The sequence below is a fragment of the Chiloscyllium punctatum genome, chromosome 31 (assembly GCF_047496795.1).
Source record: "Chiloscyllium punctatum isolate Juve2018m chromosome 31, sChiPun1.3, whole genome shotgun sequence".
Lineage (NCBI taxonomy): Eukaryota > Metazoa > Chordata > Chondrichthyes > Orectolobiformes > Hemiscylliidae > Chiloscyllium > Chiloscyllium punctatum.
This window is the reverse complement of record NC_092769.1, coordinates 65,128,432-65,146,596: the sequence shown is the minus strand read 5'-3', so window position 1 is coordinate 65,146,596 and position 18,165 is coordinate 65,128,432. Positions and strand designations below refer to the sequence as shown.

General features: G+C 47.5%; 1 protein-coding gene across 2 annotated transcripts in view; it reads right to left on the bottom strand.

The window, feature by feature from the left end:
* The window catches only part of LOC140457003 (pyruvate carboxylase, mitochondrial-like), a 1,063,875-nt gene that overhangs the window by 1,034,649 nt on the left and 11,061 nt on the right, over positions 1-18,165 (bottom strand). For both annotated transcript variants that reach the window (XM_072550900.1, XM_072550899.1), the window contains exon 2: positions 15,094-15,205. The gene's annotated coding sequence lies outside the window, so the exon portion shown is untranslated. The remainder of the gene's footprint in view (positions 1-15,093; positions 15,206-18,165) is intronic.

Here is an 18,165-nt window from a genome sequence, read left to right as displayed (position 1 = left end):
TCATAAGCCCTTCATCCCAGGAGTGAGTCGAGTGAGCTTTCTGCCAATTGCTTCCGACAGAATTCCAGGTATTTTCCAACCAATCCACCCAGAGGTTAGTACATACCTCTGGAGCAGACAGGATCTGAACCTGCGGCTCCAGGTTCAAAGTCGAGAGAGAGAGTGTGGTGCTGGAAAAGCACAGCAGATCAGGCAGCATCCGAGGAGCAGGAGAGTCGACATTTCGGGCAAAAGCCCTTCATCAGGAAAAGGGACACTATCACTGCAGCATAAGAGCCTCCAATGAAACACAATTATCTTCTCTTTCCACACTGTACTGCAGGAACAGCCCACACCAATGCACTATACAACTGGAGCAAAATATCTTTATTTTTAGATTCCATTCCCCAACAATAAGTGACAACATTCCTCTGCCTTCCTCAACACATGTGGCATCTGTGTACTGTGGTTTGGTGAGTCATGGCCCCCAAACCCCTCTGTCTGCAATGCTGAGAGGTTAAAGAACTCAATGTGTGGGTCTGGGAGGAGGAGGAGGAGGCTTAGGGGTCAGAGCCCACAATAGCACTCAGGTGAAGAGGAATTTCAAGGGGTGGTCAGCCATTGAATTTCCCACCTCCAATAAGGAGTATGCTCAATTCAGTGACTGACACAGTTCTATAAAGGCATCAAGGGGTACAGGGATAGAGCGGTAAAAATTAGGTTTAGTGAGAAGGTCAGCCACGATCTCAGTCAACAGTGGAGCAGGACCCATAGATCCGAATGACCAGTCCCTATTTTTATTTCCTGCATTGTTAGTAGTATCCGAGTGACCCATGCACAAAGTGGCAAAGGGCACCGGCAATCTAGCGATGGGTGTGAGGTGGAATTTTCAAATGTACATTAATGTGGACGTGTGAGCCTAATAATTGGGTTATAGGGAGGTGATGGGCCATTGTTTTATTGCTCAAATATTAATCCACAGACCCAGACAACGTGCTTGGGACCTGGGTTCGAATCCCATTGTAGCGAGATGACAGAAATTGGATTTGAAAAATGGAATGGAGGGTCTCGTGATGTCTGTTAAAAAGTGTGGCTGATTATTGGAAATACCCATCTGGTTCACTGGATGCCCTTCAGGGAAAGGTAACTGCCATCCTTACCCAGTTGGTGACCGCAGACCCAAATCAATGTGGTAGAGTCTTAGCTGTCCTATGGGCAACTAGGGATGGGCAATAAATGGTGTCCCAGCCAGCAACACCCACGGCCTGCAAATAAATAAAAGCCATTGCTCTCTGTTCAATCAGCAAAATGCCTCCTCCATCTCTCAGGGGAGAGAGGGACACGAACACGTTAGTGGGGGCTCCAGCGTCAGAAGTAATGCAACCTTCCCTTCAGGCTTGTCTAACCCCTGTCTAATCTTCTCAAGGTGTCTGATAAATAGTAACCAAGTTCTACCTCAGTGCAAACATCAATAGGTTTCTCTGTCTGACCTTTGGAGTAGGAGACTGCTTTCTCTTGGGGGGGGGGGGGGGGGGGGGGGGGGGTTCTGCACTGTCGAGATTTGTGATAAATTGAAATGGCCTGTGATAAGGGCAGAGCAATCGATATTCGAGATAAAGATGAATGGAAAGGTCAGGGACGAAAGGATTATCAAAAGCACTCTGTCCCGGTAGAGCAGAAGAGCGAGTTACCTACTGGGCTACATAAAGCATGGGTGAGCAAGAGAACGAGTAACAGTTGATTCAGCCAGAGTTTAAACCTCAACATGAGCTGGGGAATGAATCTCAAACAGCACAAGTTCCTATTAGGACATTACTCTGGACTTGAAGGAAGATGGAAAAGGTGGAACGGATGGCACCTGAGGAGCAGGTGGTCGGCCATTTGGCCGCTCAAGGCCACTGTGCCATTCAATAAAGTCACGGTAGACCGAACAGAGTCCTTAACTCCACCTTCCCGCCAACTCCATCCCCCCAACCCCAGGCAAAGAAACAGAAGGCAAGTGGACTAGAAATACCTACACCAGGATCATGACCAGCCCGAAAGCAAAGGGGCCAAAGTGAAATGAGAAAGAAGAGACTCAAAGGAACAGAGGAAAGAGGTTTCAAGTTTAAGATCATTAATCTCCAGAATGCTGTAAAGTGCCAGTCGAAGATTGAGCTACTACTCCTTAACCTTGCACTGGAAGGTTAAGGAGCACTCCAGCTGCACTAGAATACTGCAGAGACCAAGGTCGGAGAGAGAGGACTGCACCCGCAGGAAGGTGCTGGCATGATGCTATTGTCATTGGACTAAAACTCCAGAAGGCCAAGCCAATATCCTGGTACAGGGGTTCAAATCCCATCACAGTGCCTTATAAATCTGGAACATTGCAAGATGGTAGTGGAGTAAAACACTCCAGCCTAACCCTGACCCTATCCCTGACCCTAACCCTGACCCTCGTCTGCTCCACCCACTCTTCTTCTTCTTTCTCTTCCCTCTGTCTTCCTCCTTATCTTCTTCTCCTTCTACTTTTCTTCCTTTCGACTCCTGGCCTCTGAAGACCCCCAGTGAGGAGCACTGATCCATGACCTCCGGCTATTGACAATGCCTGGCCTGGGCTCCCACCAATTAAAGGACAGAACGGTGCTGAGGGCCTGAAAAGGAGGCCCTCAGCAAAGCAGCCACACACTGTCTGCACTTTGTCTCCCTCCTATAGAGGGGACCACACTGCCAACAGTGAATACAATAGACTGAATCACAAGGAAGGCACTCCCCAAGCGGCTGAGGTCTCAGATGGTGCTCTTTTCTTTACCAGTACAGGTACTGTGGCAAAGGCAGGCCGTGTGGCAGTGACAGGGAAGGATCACGGGATCACAGAGAATGCTACCTTGAGAATGGAGCAAAGCAGGGAAAAAAATGGAGGGGGGACTCAGAGATAGAAAGAGCGAGCGAGCAAGCACGAGCGCTCAGAGAGAGCGAGCGAGAGTGAGCGCTCAGAGAGCAAGAGCGCCAGCGCTGAGAGAAACAGCGAGATCTTGAGCATCATGTTGGAGGTTGTAGAAATGGAGGTGGGGGAATAAGGGTTGGTGGAGGGTGATAAATCCAAACAGCTGGCAGAAACCCATTCATTCACGGTGGAAAGAGCAGGAAGCAAAAAAGTATGCGAAAAGGAACAGGCAGGATCCTAGGCCACATCACCAGCAGCGAAGGGGATTGCTGCATTGTGGACAGAGGGAAAGATACTGGGAGAGACAGTCAGGCACGATCTGAACAAATACAACAGAGATGCAGAAAAAGCAGAATGCAAGGGAATCCTGAAAGAAAACGGAAGAACATCAAAACAATTCAATTTTGGGAATTAAAATGTTGTCCAAGTAACTGTGGGAGTCAGTGGGATTATACTGAACATTCAGTGACAGCCTATCACCATAAATGGAGACAGTGCAGGAAAGAGTCAGAGATAGATCATTTGAAGACAAGAGAGACATGGGAAATTGGAAAAGCCAAGTCAACACAAGTTTGTAATTCAGCACAAACCAGAGACACTTGTTAGTATTTTGTTAATTATACTATTCCCATGTCAATATGCAGCAAGATTGAGGCAACATCAAGGCGTGAGCTAATCAGTGCCAAGTAATATTTGCTTTGGGAGGTGGGGGGGAGGTGGGTGGAGCTTCCTACCACTTGTCCTGCCAAGCAGAGGTTCAAACTGTCCTGTTAGAGAAAGGGAGGCTGAGAGGATCTCACGGTCCACGGCAGGCTGAGAGAGGAGGCAGGGTGTTGGAAGTGATTGAGCAAGTGAGACAGAGACACGGGGAGATAGAGAGAGAGAGAGAGAGAGAGACACAGAGAGGGACAGAAAGACAGACAGATGGAGGGAGACAGGGAGGCATGTAGAGAGAAGGCAGCAGTCCGGAGTGTGAATTTTGATCAGTGCAAGAAATGGGTTTTAGACTTTTCCCTCCGGTCAAACAGAGTAACTTTCACTCTGCAGCCACACAAAGTCCAAGCCGTTAAAACAGTGTCGTGGGTAGAACAGAGTTTAGGAAGTAGCAACCAGAAGACTAAAACAGAAACGGACTTTAAACCTCCAGTGAATCCCATGATAGTGGAATTTAGCAGCCAGTAACTGGCAGGCGCTGGGCCTTACAAGGCTCCAACTGGATTGGATTCCAAGCCCTTTGTTATTTATTGATAAATCTCGAGTTACACCAGCACTTGTCACCACCTCGACTGAAGCTGGAATGTCTACTCATCAGCATCCACTTTGTCCCAGAGCAGGAATTCAACTGTAATACTCATTGGGTTGGGGGGGTGGTGTGTGTATCTGAACAGGGAGGGATGGAAGGTAGGTGGGCAAGCCACCAAACGGTGCTGCTAGAGCATGTCATTGGCAGAGAAACACAGGGAGTGAGCTGTTTGTGGTCCTTCTGTGTGCATGGCTGCCTCCCATGACTCATGGATGCTGTGTGACTCAGGTAAACATGAGAAAAAATCAAATGATCACCTGAAAGCCTGTCTTGCAGCACTGCAGCGAGAGCAGCCGGATCTTCTGAGCTCTCGGTCCTAGACTCATGTTAATCCAGAGACTACCAGACACGGGGCCTCCTGGTGCAGTGGCCCACAGGCTCCAGGTCCAGCTCCAAGACCGCCCCCCCCCCCACCCCCGCCCAGTCACCAATGGCCAAGGTTGGTGCAAACAGACAAACCACCAATGCAGAGTTGAGCACTTGGGTCCTTTAAACTTGGCTGGAGTGTGGCCTCCGCTCCACACTCTCACCTCGCCCTGCGACGCCACCAGACTCCCATGTTTGAATCCAATAACATCAAAAGCCCTCAGTGACCACACCTCCACCAAGCTCCGAGGAAGAGAGAGAGCTCTGAAGATTCGCCACCCTCAGAGAAGAACATTTTTCCTCCTCCAATCTTACCCCTTAACCTTCAAATCCCTCAGTGCCTATACATGACCAAAATGTGACAAAGCAGGTTAATTATCAACCTCCAAATCCTACAAAAACATGGGTCAGGACACATCAGATAACATCACCACCCCCCACCCCACCACTCTTTTCCTCGCAGAACCCTTGGGACCTTCTGTCCCAAGTCCCCTGTTGAACGATGTGTGTCAAATTCACACCTTCAACAGTTCAGCCCTCCTCCATTTCTGGGCTGGGCCTTCTGGCTTGGATTACAGGTTCACATCTTTGGAACGGGGCTGGACCCCAGGAGCTTCCGACTCTTCAAGTGGAAATGACAGTCTGCAACAAAGTCACGGACTCCCGACCCCAGCACAGACTTGGATTCTCAGCCTCAGCACTGACCCGGCGAGGTGTCCCCTCGACTCAGCCTGGTGCCCTCCCGGCTCAGCCTGGCGTTTCCCCCCCCCCCCCCCCAACCCACCCATCAGTTCAGCGAGACACACCCTCGGCTCAGCCTGGCGTCCTATTGGCCCAGAATGATGGCCCAAGGCAGTCTTGGCCTCAGTGGGGACTTCCAGTCTTGAGGCGATTCAATGCCCCGTGCAGACTGGAGGCAAGGTGCCAGCATGGACTGGATTGGAAAGACTGTTATTCTGAGCATTTTATTTCTCTACTTTTCTCATTTATTCCTATTCCACGCCAGACCTTTTAATTTCTTTATTTGACTTTTTCTTTCCCCTGTAAGACGTTGTACTGAAGAATGTGCACCTGGGTACCTGGTGCCTAAAATGGCGCCATCAGTGGTGGCTCGTAAACTTTTCACTTTTCGTTTGAGTACATGTGACAATGAAGCTCATTCGATTCAATTCAAAAGACATGAGTTTGTTGCATGGTGCTCAACCCGAGTGCTGCTGTATAAACGCTCACTTTGTCCAAATTGCTGATGGTAGCTCTGACAACCATTGTTGACTGTCCGAAAAGCTCATCTGGTCCATTAGCGTCCCTTTAAGGAAGGAAATCTGTTGTCCTTACCTGGTCTGGCCTGCATGTGACTTCAGACCCACAGCAATGGGGTGGAAACTTTGAAATGACCTCAGCTCAGTGAAGGGATGGGTAAAAAAAAAGGGCTGGCGTTGCTGGTGACGCCTGCCCTGCATGAAAACATTAAAAATAAAGAATCGTACAAACTCCTCCTAAATGTCGCTGAGCAGCGCGAGTACAGCACAATTGTTGAAGAACAACTCACAGCACGAAGTGAATCAGCATTTCAGCTCAAAGTCAGCCCCACCACAGGTTAGGAAGGTGCAGCTAGATAAATCCTCCACTATCTGACAGTCAGCCCCTGACCTCAAGCTCCAGAGTCAAGTTTCAATGGGAGATAAGGACCAGAAATGTGGGCTGCAGAAGGGAAGGACACAAAGAATGTGTGCGCGCGTGTGTGAGAGGAGAGACAGACAGAGAGACAGAGAGAGAGAGAGAGAGAGAGAGAGAGAGAGAGAGAGAGAGAGAGAGAGAGAGAGAGAGAGAGAGAGAGAGAGAGAGAGAGAGAGAATATCCCTTTGAAACAGGGAGCTGGTCCCCTCTAGCACACTGTAGTCACACAGTCCAGGTTAAAAGTGTCCAGTGCATTAGCCATTCTGAGGGAGCCTTTTTGCAGCACATACATTTGGAGATGAATGCCTTAACTCCTTGCTCACTATTTCAGCCTATCTTCAGATCTCGGTCTCTCCTTCTTCAGCCATCACATTCTATCTGAGTGATTACTGTTGACAAACGCAGAGATACAGCGGTTCCAACAGCAGGTCAGAGAGTAGGAATTCTGTGGCGACTAACTCACCTCCCACCTCCCCCAAAGTCCATCCATCATCCACAAGGCACAAATCAGGAGGGTGACAGAATACACCCACTAACTCACGCTTGCCTGAATAAGGGCAGCTCCAACAACACAATCAACTGGACGCTGGATGCTATCCAGGTCAAAGTAGTCCAACTTGATTGGCACCCCATCCATCACGTTCAACATTTCGAGGTCTTCAACACCTCAACACTCTTGCCCGACACATGACGAATGAGCTGTGGTAGGATTTGAATACAGGTCCCCAGAAATTAGTTGAGTTTTTGGATTTATAGTCAAAAAGGGTGTGGCGCTGGAAAAGCACAGCAGGTCAGGCAGCATCCGAGGAGCAGGAGAATGGACGTTTTGGGCATACGCCCTTCATTAGGAATGTGGATTCCAGATGAAAGGCCGATTGCCCAAAACGTCGATTCTCCTGCTCCTCGGACGCTGCCTGACCCGCTGTGCTTTTCCAGCACCGCACTCTCGACTCTGTCAACAATCAGCCAGGCATGAATAGTTGGCGCCCTCCCTCCCTCTCATCTGTGGATCAGAAAGCTGCGGGTTCCAACCCCACTCTGGCGACTTGAGTCCGTGAGCCAAGTGTTTATTGCCAAGACTGCTCAAGGAGTGCTGAGGCATCAGACGTGCTGCGTTTTGGAGGAAACGCTAAACTTGGAGGCCTTGTCTGGACTCTCCCACTCAACTGAAAGATCACAGGCCCTGGCAGATGGGCACAGGAGTTCAGAGAAGCTGGCCGGCACCATATCGATGTACCTGGAAGCTAGCTGTGTGCAATTTGGTTGGCACACTTCCTTTAAAAAGCTCTGGCAGGTCATAAAAAGGCACCATCCCAAATGGGGAGCTGCATGGTGCTTTCCCCAAGTATCAGTGGTGACCTACCAGGGTGAACGAACAACAGAGTAAGGGACAAGTACCATTGGCATAAACCTCAGGTTTCACTTTGGACCAAGTAAACTAGCTCAGTTCACTCAGCAGACTCCCCTTCCAATGCGATCCCAATATAGGGTGCCTGTGTAACCTGTCACCGTACTCAAAGTGACTCACTGCGGAAGCCCTTCGAAGGGCGGTCTAAATACAAGCCTTTCTTTCCATGCTCCTGATGGTATTAATGGGGTAAAGCACCATGTGTAGACACTGCTACAAACACTGCTAACTCCTTTACATACAAAGCTACTTCTTGAAAGCAGAGTCACAGAGAGACCAGCTGGTGAAGGCAGCTTTCAGCATGCCTGCTTTCATCAGTCAGAGCACGGAGTCTAGGAGTTGGGCCGTCTTGCTGCAGCTGTACAAGATGTTGGTATGACCACCATTTGGAGTACTGTCTACAATTCTGGTTACTCGACTGTAGAAAGTAGAGTAGTAAACTCGAAAGAATGCAGAACAAAAACTTTTTAGATTAGATTAGATTAGATTAGATTACTTACAGTGTGGAAACAGGCCCTTCGGCCCAACAAGTCCACACCGCCCCGCCGAAGCGTAACCCACCCATACCCCTACATCTACATCTACATCTACCCCTTACCTAACACTACGGGCAATTTAGCATGGCCAATTCACCTGACCTGCACATCTTTGGACTGTGGGAGGAAACCGGAGCACCCGGAGGAAACCCACACAGACACGGGGAGAACGTGCAAACTCCACACAGTCAGTCGCCTAAGGCGGGAATTGAACCCGGGTCTCTGGTGCTGTGAGGCAGCAGTGCTAACCACTGTGCCACCGTGCCGCCCTACTAGGTTTGAGTTATAAGGAGAGGCTGGATGAGCTGGAACTTCTTCCCCCCCTGGAGTGTAGGAGGCTGAGGGGTGACCTTTTCAAAGGTGTATAAAATCATATGAGGCACAGATAGTGTAGCTAGCCAACAGCTTGCCAACATGGCAAGGGCATATGTTCAAGGGGAGAGAGGCAATGCTCTCCAAACAGAGGGTGGTGAGGGTCTGGAACGAGCTGCCAGAGGTGGTGGTAGAAGCAAGTATAACTTTGTCATTTAAGAAACATTTGGACAGGATGGGATAGACATGGAGGGATATGGACTAAACACAGGCAAATGGGACTTGATTCATTGTGAAAACTGGGTGGCAAGGACAAGTTGGGCCAATGGGCCTGTTTCAATGTAGTATGGATGAGGAAGGAGGAGAAATTCGCTCAGCCTCTCAGGCCTGCTTATGGGTGATCTGATTATTTCACATTCTCACCTATCCCTGATCATTAGATTAGATTAGATTACTTACAGTGTGGAAACAGGCCCTTCGGCCCAACAAGTCCACACCGCCCCGCCGAAGCACAACCCACCCATACCCCTACATTTACCCCTTACCTAACACTACGGGCAATTTAGAATGGCCAATTCACCTGACCTGCACATCTTTGGACTGTGGGAGGAAACCGGAGCACCCGGAGGAAACCCACGCAGACACGGGGAGAATGTGCAAACTCCACACAGTCAGTCGCCTAAGGTGGAATTGAACCCAGGTCTCTGGCGCTGTGAGGCAGCAGTGCTAACCACTGTGCCACCTTGCCGCCATCTTTCATCCCCTTGCTCATCAAGAAAACATTCAAAGACTCTACTTCCAACACCTTTTGAGCAAGGCAGTTTCAAAGACTGACAATGCTCTACAAGAAAAAAAGTTTCCATCTTATCCCACGGAGCGCAGTGGAAGCCGGGATGTTAAATGACTTCAAGGCAGAGATTGATAAATTCTTGATCTCGCAAGGAATTACAGGCTACAGGGAGAGTGCGGGTAAGTGGCATTGAAATGCCCATCAGCTATGATCGAATGGCAGAGTGAACTCAATGGGCCGAATGGCCTTACTTCCACCCCTGTGTCTCAAGGTCTTATCTGTGTTTTAAATGGGTGACCCTTGAGCTTGAAACGAACACCCAGAGTTCTCAAATCTCCCAGAAGAGATTCCACCTTGTCTAGACCCCCTCAGATCTGACATGTTACAATAAAGTTGCCTCTTAGTCTTCAGAGCTCCACCTAATACAAAAGTAGCCTGTCTAACCTCTCCTTGTAAGCCACCACCCCTATTTTCAGGTATTTGTCTAATAAACCTCCTCTGAGCATCTTCCAAGCATTTACATCCTTCCATATGCAAGATGACCAATACAGTGTATATTCCTCCAAATGCACCCTCACCCATGTCAATGAACCGTAACCTTTTTGCTGTTATATTCAATCCTGCTTCTGAAAATCACAATCAAACATCCGTTCTCCACCTACATTTGACAGTCACGAATGTGGTTAATAATGAGAGTAAGACGACCGGGTATTCCAGGACTTTATGTTGTTGATTTGAGGGATTGATATTTGACAGGATCCCAGAGAGAGCTCCCATGCCAACCTTGAAATTAATGCCATGCGATCTTTGGCAGACACCCGAGTGCTAGCCTTGGTTAGTATGCACTCCAACCCTGGAGTGAGATTTGAACCCAAGACGTTGTGAGTCGGAACAACAGTGCTACCTACTGAGTCGACTGTGTACTGTAGGAAGGAAAGGCAACGTGACATACAGACAGCCCTTATGAAGGCATTTCCTGCATGACCAGTGTCTGATCACACGTTACTCCAATTTCAGTTTCAAATGCAACAAGAATTCTGGAATCAAGCCATCATCGTCCGTCTAGCTACGGGGAGAGACGGCAAGACTTGTTTGACCAGAAAATGCTGCAATGAGCATGAGGTTTGCTCTCTGAGATCTTCTTTAGCCGTTCTGCCAGCAATCTACACACAGCTCAGCCTCAGTTAGGTATCCAATCTCAGACCAGTTCAGCCTCACAGGCTGCAGGTTTTATTTCCGTTGAAACAACATGGGTTTCAGTTCTCAAGTACCACCACAATTGGTTCCTTGTCGCATCTCAGCTAATACATTGCTAGGTCAAACATTTTTAATCTAACTCTCCCCTTGACTAAAGCTGTCAATGTTTTCAGTCTCACCCTGGAGGGCAATACATGCAACACGCTCCTTCTGTGACCCTTAACCCTTCTCAGCTCAAACAATCCAAACAAAAGTATGGTTTGCCCTACCATCATTGAATCCCTATAGTGCAGAAATAGGCTGTTTGGCCCATCAAGTTGCACAAACAGCATTCCACCCAGACCCTGCAGCACCACCCAAACCACCCCCACCCCCATCGCATCTCCCCATTTCCCACAGTTAACCCATCTAGTGTGCACATCACCAGACACTACAGGGCAATTTAGCATGGCCAATCCAACCAACATCTTTGATTGTAGAAGGAAACCAGTGCACCCGTGAGGAAACCCATACAGACACAGGGAGAACGTGTAAACTTGACACTAGACAGTCGCCAGAGGCTGGAATCGACCCTGGGCCCCGGGCACTGCGAGGCCGCTAACCACTGAGGCATCACAACATCCCCGAGGCCTCCTCTATGTTGTCACCTCATTCATCAAACCAAAAATACTTCGAGTGGTTTACAATAAATTGAAGGCCGACAGCAAAATAACATCAGGATCTTTAAAAATTATTCACTCGTGAAATATAGGCATATTGCCCACCATGAACTGGATTTGAAAGTGGTTAGCTCAGCCATTTTAAACGGCGGTGACTCTGCTTTGTTATTCATTCACGACACATGGATGGTTGCTGACACAGTCAACTTTTATTACCCATTGCTAATTCCCCTGAGGTCAGCTCAGACTATGTGGAGTCATGTGTAGCTCAAACAGGTAAGGAGGGTACATTTCCTTCCCAAATTGACATTACCAGACATTTTACTTATTGTACAATAATCAACATTGGGCTAGTCTCTTTAATTCAGACTTTTACTGAATTCAAGTTTCACCCTGTGCCATGCTGGGGTCTGGACCCAGGTCCCCAGAACATTAACTTTGGATTCTAGTCCAGTGACACAGCGAGTTTTGAGAAGATTTTTCTCAAGATATTGACAAGATTTTGAGAAGATTCTAGTCCAGTGGCATCACCACTAAACTACCACCACCACCTTCCCCAGTTGAGCGTTAACTTGGAAATCCTTCCAACACACGCGGTCAAGAGCCGGAGGGATTCCTGGTCAACCAACTGCAGAAGACAACAGTGAACCGCTGTAGGTTCTTAGCCGAGCAAAGCCAAGAACCAATGCAGTAGTCAGTGGCCGCAAACGCCATTTCAGAACGTGGCCCCTAAAGGGAGAATGGTAGCCAAGTCTAGGTCATTAATATATGTTAGAAAGGGCAGCAGTCCAACTGCACAGCAGTGGGGAAACACCCCGGGATTGCCATGCAATCTAGCCTGTAAAGGAACCATTACCCCTTTGCTTTCTGGCTCCTGGTCAAATTCATAACCACTCTGGCATTGCCGAATTAATCCCTGGGCTTCCGTATGTTTATCGTACAGTAGGTCTGCAAGCTTGCTCTACCATTTGATCAACAAATGCACAAAGTGAAAATCAGACTGCAAATGTTGCGAGAACAGGAGGTGTTTGGTTATAAAACAGTGGGAGATCTTCGATAAGCAAATACACACATCTACAGTACATTTATCTGCATTGCACTAAAGGTGTTTCTACACAGATTAGAGATCGAGAGTAAAAGGTTGTTGCGTATCTAGACCTAAAAATCTATTGGGCGGCCCTGATTTCAAAGCCAGAATCATTTCTAATGAAGTGGTCACAGAAACAAACAGCTTAACAAGCCCCAATAAAATGTGCTGTTTTTCCCCTAGATAACCAATACTGAGCGATCAAAGGTGCAGAGCAGTGATAAAACTAAAGGAAACTAGTGACTCAAGCATTCATTACTTCACAGAAAGAGTCTACAAGTCTACAAGTTCCTTCCCCTGAAATACTTCTACGTGCAAACGTACACGTGAGGTGCAAGAATAGGTGGATTGGTCCCATAAACACAGCATCATAGAATCCCTGCAGCGTGGAACGAGGCTATTTGGCCCATTGAGTCCGCACTGACCCTTCGAAGAGCACAGCACCCTGTCCTCGTAACTTTGAATTAACCTACCGCGTCTGCACACCCCTGAACACTACGAGGCAACTTAGCACGGCCAATCCACCCTAATCTGCACACCTTTGGACCGTGGGAGAAAACCAGAGCACTCAGCAGAAATCCGTGCAGACGGTGGGGGGGGGGGGGGGGTGGGAAGGGGAGGGGGGAAGAAACATGCAAACAGGACATAGACAGTCCCCCAGGTCCCTGGTGCTGTGAGGCAGCAATGCTTACCCAAAGCCACCATGCTGCCCATTCCATCATGCAATAAGATCATGGTGAATCTGATAGGAGATGAAAATGTGTTGCTGGAAAAGCGCAGCAGATCAGGCAGCATCCAAGGAACAGGGGAATCGACGTTTTGGGCATCAGCCCTTCTTCAGGAAGGATGCCCGAAACGTCGATTCTCCTGCTCCTCGGATGCTGCCTGATCTGCTGCGCTTTTCCAGCAACACATTTTCAGCTCTGATCTCCAGCACCTGCAGTCCTCACTTTCTCCCCTAATCTGATAGGAGAGTCAAATCTACTTTTCCACTTGCCTTTCGCCAATGACCTTTGACAGGGTAATAATCCAGGGGCCTAGGCTAATGAGCAATGAGAGTGTTAGTGAAGAATTCATCTCTCCCCTACCCCCAGAACATTCAATGGTCCTGCCTTCACTGCTATCAAGTTGCAAAGCTCTGAGTCTGTGAATGTTTTCTTCAATTAGATGTACTTCAGCAAGACGTTCAACAAGGTTCCCCATGGGAGACTGATTAGCAAGGTTAGATCTCATGGAATACAGGGAGAACTAGCCATATAGATAAAGATACGGCTCGAAGGTAGAAGTTAGAGGGTGGTGGTGGAGGGTTGCTTTTCAAACTAAGGCTTGTGACCAGTGAAGTGCCACAAGGATCAGTGCTGGGTCCTCTACTTTTCGTAACTTATATAAATGACTTGGATGTGAACTTAGGAAGAATGTTAGTAAGTTTGCAGATGACACCAAAATTGGAGGTGTAGTAGACAGCGAAGAAGGTTACCTCAGATCACTACGGGATCTTGATCAGGTGGTCCAATGGGCTGAGGAGTGGCAGATGGAGTTTAATTTAGATAAATGTGAGGTGTTGCATTTTGGAAAAGTAAATCAGAACAGGACTTGTACACTAAATGGTAAGGTCCTGGGGAGAGGACAAAGAGACCTTGGAGTGCAGGTTCATAGTTCCTTGAAAGTGGAGTCGCAGGTAGATAGGATAGTGAAGGCAGCATTCAGTATGCTTTCCTTTATTGGTCAGAGTATTGAGTACAGGAGTTGGGAGGTCATGTTGCAGCTGTAAAGGAAATTGGTGAGGCCACTTTTGGAATATTGTGTGCAGTTCTGGTCTCCCTCCTATCGGAAGGATGTTGTGAAACTTGAAAGGGTTCAGAAAAGATTTACAAGGATTTTGCCAGGGTTGGGGGGTTTGAGCTATAGGGAGAGGCTGAACAGGCTGGGGCTGTTTTTCCTGGAGAGTCGGAAACTGAGGGGTGGCCTTGGAGAGGTTTATAAAATCATGAGGGGCATGGATAGGAGAAATAGACAAAGTCTTTTCCCTGGGGTGGGGGAGTCCAGAACGAGAGGGCATAGGTTTAGAGTGAGAGGGGAAAGATATAAAAGGGACCTAGGGGGCAACTTTTTCACACAGAGGGTGGTACGTGTATGGAATGAGCTGTCAGAGGAAGTGGTGGAGGCTGGTACAATGATAACATTTAAAAGGTATTTGGATGGATATATGAATAGGAAGGGTTTGGAGGGATATGGGCCAAGTGCTGGGAAACGGGACTAGATTAGATTGGGATATCTGGTCGGCATGGACGAGTTGGACCGAAGGGTCTGTTTCCATGCTGTACATCTCCATGACTCTATGACATCAATGAGCTGGCCTGGCAGCAAATAAAATTTACCAGGGTTGAGGAACTATGGGATGTTAGCAGACAATCAGAATCTTATCTTAGAGGTTGGCAGGAGACCAAAGAGGTGTTCAAAATTATAAAGAGCTTTAATCAATCAAGGAGAGGCAACTGTTGCCTCTAGTCAGGTCATTAAGTCGTCAGTTATGGATTTTGAGCAACTGGCCAAAGAACTAAGGGTGAAATGAGCAGAACCATTTTTCTTCCCTCTGGACACCAAACTCCAGAGGAACTTTCAAGAGGGCAACTGTACTTGAAGGATGTTTTAGGGAGAAAGCTGGGGTGCAGGACTAAATTAGACAGCCATTACAAAGCAGTAGCAGAAGCAAAATGGGCCGAATGCTTCCGTTCTGTGCTTATAAAACCATTATATGCAGATGGATCAATGTTTCCCTTGCTCCATTGTAACCCGCATATCAATTAAACCTGCATCTGTGACTCAGAAACCATTAATGGAAATCATGCTCACCTTCTCCACAGATCCGAGTTTTCAAATACGTTCGTCCTTAAAAGTTTCCAACCAGCCACAGAGAAGCACCACCTGAGGAGCAGGTATGTCCAGTAACACTCTCCTCTTCAAACTGGGAAAAGGAACAAAGCAAGAGAAACAACAGGTTAGCTGTCAGAAAACTGAGCAGGTACAGAGACTCTGGAGCCTCAGGCGAGATCCTTGTGCTCCTCCAGACCTCGATGTTGCCCCCCCAGTGTTGCTCGCACAGCCATTGGGCATCATGGTATGATCCTCTGGGGCCTAAAATTGGAATTCCCTTTCGAACACTCTTCACCTCCTCCTCCTCCCCCCCCCCCCCCCCCCCCCCACCCCCTCCCCCTCCTCAAGGACACTCCTATCATTGACTGAGATTTTGGTCACTACTCCTAATGTTCCCCCCCCACCAATCCCAACAAAAACAAACACCTTGGGATGCTTCACCAAATTAGAAGAACAACAAGAATGTTTTGGGTGAGTTGGGACAAGAGTCCCTGTCCCATCAACCTTTAAATAGCCTGGGCGGGGGGGACATGATCCGCTGAGATGGCAGCCCTGATAACAGGAGGTGGAAAAAAAAACGCACATCACCCAGATGTGGGTTTCAAAGATTGAGTGACAGGGCCATGAGTAATTCCTTTGGTAGTTTGCCTTGCTATGGGATTGTCCCAGGGAAGGAAGACAGTTGTGACACCGATGTGGGAACAAATAGTCTGTGTAGCTTGTGTCGAAGAGGTGCACCAAGAACAGATTATAACAGCGGGTGGGGGAGCGTATGTTGGTGCTGTGCAGAACTCTAGTTAGGCCACAGCTAGAGTACTGTCCTAGTCACCTCACTGTAGGAAGGATATGATTACAATGGAGGGGGCATAGAGGAGATTCACCAGGATGTGCCTGGCTGAAAGCACTTTAACTATGACAGGTTGTTTCCTTGTAAGAGTGGGGGGAGATCTGATTCATGTGTACAAGATTATGAGGGGCATGGATAGGGTGAACAGGAAGCAGCTACTCCCCTTATTTGACAGGTCAATAACAAGGGGGTGTAACATTACGGTGAAGAGCAGGAGGTTTAGAGGGAATTTAGAAAACAATTTTCCCCCAGAGGTTGTTAGGAACCTGAAATGCAATGCCTGGGAGAGTAGCAGAGATAGGAAACCTCACAAGTGGTAAGAAAGTACTCAGGTGAGCACTTGAAAATGTCATTACATTCAAGTGCAAGAAAGTGTGGACAGGTCGGTGTAGACTGATTGGGTGGGGCTTTTTCTGTCCTGTGCGACTCTAAGACTCTGTCAGTTCGCACCAGGCCATTCCATACTTAGGCAGCCTACCTCTTTTGCTGCAGTGATCCGCAATCCAACTCATTAAATCGAGGGCAGTTAGGGATGAGCAATTTAGGTTGGTCTAGCCATTGACAGCTGCATCCCAGGAAGGAATTTTAAAAGGATGCCACCTCATGCATTAATGCTGCAGGATGGAACGTGGGAGAAATCTGGAGTTAATCAGGACTGGTTGACAAAGTTTGCGTCTGACCAACTGTATGGATTTCTGTGCTGAAATGGCAGACAGATGTTACTTTACAACTACCTTCACAATTACTTTGATAGGGTATAAAAACAAAAGAGCATGGGTAAAGAAGGGAGATAGTGGTGCATTCAGAAAGCATAAGGCTAGGATGTGGGGTTTTAACTCAGAGGTTTCTTGGTTTAAAAAAGAAGTAGTAAGTAAGTAATAAATCACTTGGATAAAATGATATCAGCGTGGAAAGAGGAAGTGAAGCCAATGCAAATGATTTTCTGGCTAAGGTTTTATCAATTTTGAATCAATGCAATGGGGGAAAGAGGTGCTGGAGGGGGATGGTGTGGTCAACCACATCAGAGGCTGCAGATTGGTCAAGCAGAACAAGGTAAGGGAGAGTCATCCAGGACATCGTTTGTGACTTTAATGAGGGCTGTTACAGTAATGTGACAAGGGGCAGAAATCTGACAGTAAAGGATTCAAGCACGTGAGCTCGGGGAAAGTCGATGTAGAGTTAGGAGCCGAAACAAATCAATAAGCAGGGAGAAACGTCGGGCCGAAGGGGGTGTTACAAAGTCGAAACAGTCTATGGTCACTTTCAGAGAGAGATGCCTTTCCTGAGCTGAGAGATCGGGCCAGCACATGCGTCTGTGACTAGCTGACAGCTGCAGAGATATGTAACAATCAGCTTGGGGTTGCGTTCTGATGTTAAGGCTTGGAATTTAACCAATTAATTTAAATTATGCCCAGGATACCAAAAACCAATTGAATTTGGACTTTATTGTACCGACAACCTCGGACCAATGAAAAGGTACAAATCTTTGGGACATGAAAAGGAAGGGCAGTTTGAAAATTAGTCAGAGCCTATCAAACACGAGAGCCATTTGAAGAAATAAACATCTTGTGCTCAAAAGAAACCTCTCAGACGGCAGCATCTATTAAAGGTACTGTATACAAAGACACTCGCAGTAAAAACTAAGATGATGACCCAGGGGAAGACAGCAGAATTGGAAAGACAGAAGGAAGACAGCACAAGAAACTGTATTGACTTTAAGCTGATTTAATGTTTAATAATTGTGTTATTGGAGCAGCATTTTTAGAGACTTGGGGTCAGAGTTAGTTAAGAGAAAAGGGGGCTCGGGTTTGTTAATAGTTTTTGTTTAGTGCTCACTGCTAAAATTAAGAAAATAAATTGTTTTTTTTGAGAAGCAGTGGAATTCAGGGGTTTTCTTTCACTCACTCACATTTTTAACAAATGTGTAAAATTTTCTGGGTGTTTTAGTTGTAATTAGCAGAGGGATTCGACCTCTGCATCTTGACAAAGGGGTGACAGCTTCAAGGTGGCAGGGGTCATCTTTGGTTTCCCAAGGAAGGGCAATTGTAGAACACTGGATCACACTTCGGCTGATATTGATACCAACTGAATGTTAAGTACATTAAGGTAGAGGACATGGGGTTGGAAGGTGACTTGAGCACATGTGGAAACACAAACAGGAGAGTAAGGTGGAGTTAGGAGTTACATACCTAAAATGTTTCACA